Source organism: Taudactylus pleione, unplaced genomic scaffold (genome assembly GCF_031769625.1).
Source record: "Taudactylus pleione unplaced genomic scaffold, aTauple2 ptg000003l, whole genome shotgun sequence".
NCBI lineage: Eukaryota > Metazoa > Chordata > Amphibia > Anura > Myobatrachidae > Taudactylus > Taudactylus pleione.
In genome coordinates, this window is record NW_028284406.1 from 3,670,710 (window position 1) to 3,672,647 (window position 1,938).

Sequence of the window (1,938 nt, forward strand, 5' to 3'; positions counted from 1 at the left end):
CATGCGGATCTGGCTGCTCCCTCACAGAAAGGGCAGCCAGAAAATCGGCAACCCTGCCGTAATCACACGTCTGCTGCGAAAACATGCTAATTAATCCTATCGCAATGCCGTGGGACTGCCAGCATAGAGACGCCCACTGCCGCTATCTCACATCCATAATACCTTGCAGTCCGGCGTATATACATCGGTAACATCGAGTACCATCGGCCCTTCACGCAGAGTTTCAGCAGCCCTGACCTTACTTAGAAATTGCTAACCTCGTTGCACGCAGTAAGCACTCAAGCTGCGTATGCCGTTGCAATGGCTAATTTATGCGCACCCAAGTAACGGTGTTCAAACGGACAGGCACGCCTGAGTTTCTCCGATCACTCCGCCGTCGCCACCTCCAAGCGCTGACCTCCTGTCATTCACTCTGCGATGGCTTTCTTTCTGCTTGAGTGATTGCAGAGCGATCGCAATGCTGACTCATGTACACGCACTGCGGTGCATAAGCGTGCGCAAGACGCACCATCGACCGATCTGCGTACGCGGTTGCAATTGCGATCCATGATGAATCAGTCCCGGCGGACGTAATTCCTGGCAGCTGTGTTATTACACCATGCACCTAGGTGCATTTATGCATGGATAATATGTAGCTGCTACTTGGAGGAATAAGGAGAGCCTGTCGATAGGGACAAGTTCAAAATCTGGTGCAGCACACATGTACATAAGCTAGATGGTGAATCTGTGACCATGACATGAACTGGAGGGGTGGAAAGCATGCAGGCATGAAGACGGACCGAACCTTCCTTTAAGAGGGATGTCGGCAAAGAGGCCGCATTATTACACCTGGTTCATTTTTTTAAAGTGGTATAAAGCTGGAGTTTCAGTGAGCAATTCCTGAGCCTTATGCACCCTTAAAAGATATTATAAGTCCTGAATGCAGACTGCTGACCCCTAACGTCCAGCGGGGAGGGATAGAATTCCAGGTATATAGAGTTGCAGGAGACATGGGATTAATACAAGAGCAGACAGTGTAGGTGGAATAAAGAGACAATGAGCCGATTTCAAATACTTATGACCTATATAAATCCCAGGCCAGAATCATTGTGTTCACAGGACAAAATACGATGTAAAAAAACAAACTTATTCTTCCCAGGCATTATGAAATCATAACCATCGTAAATTACAGAGAAAAAAAATCAAAACACGACTTTGCGGATCGTAGCGTGTACATTGTACTGTTAGCGCTGCAATGGGCCTATAGCTGCAGAGAGGAGTGTGGCGTAGGAGGGAAGTATGTTTTGGGTGATTTATATTACTTCCTTTATCTGCGTCCAAAAGTGAATTGTTACTGAAGGGTGGAGTATTCATTTTTTTTTTTTTTAAATGTGCGTTTTATATTGCAGTAGACGCCATTTTATAATGACCACTTCTGCCTGCAGTAGCGTAGCCTCAGCCGAGCACTGCTTTTGTGTTTAGTTCTCTTTACTGGTTTTGCCTTTTAAATGATTGCCTCTTTAAAACATTTGGCGGACTCGCCGGGAACTCATCGACTTTTCATGGAGATCACCACTATTTCAGGGGGGAGGGCCAAGATGAAGCGAGCGGGGATAAGGAAGTATGACTTACTCTTCAGGAGGCCCCTTGAAGTTCTGGAAGAGTAGCCTACTCTTTATGTTAGTGATCTAAGGAGCACTAATAGCCTTTTTCCCACCAAAAACCCGGGTCCGACCTGGGTTTTTGGACATGATTCAACCCAGGTCAGCCCCCGTTTACACTGCACCTTTGATTTGGATTATTCCCAGGTCAGCCTCGTTCACACTGAACCCGAGTCAGTCTGCTCCATAGCCGCCAATCAGCTCATTTTAGGCATGACCCATGTCGGATAACCGGGTCGTGCCGTTTATACTACCCCTTTCACATCGCACAAATAATTTGGGATATTGCCGGGTCGAC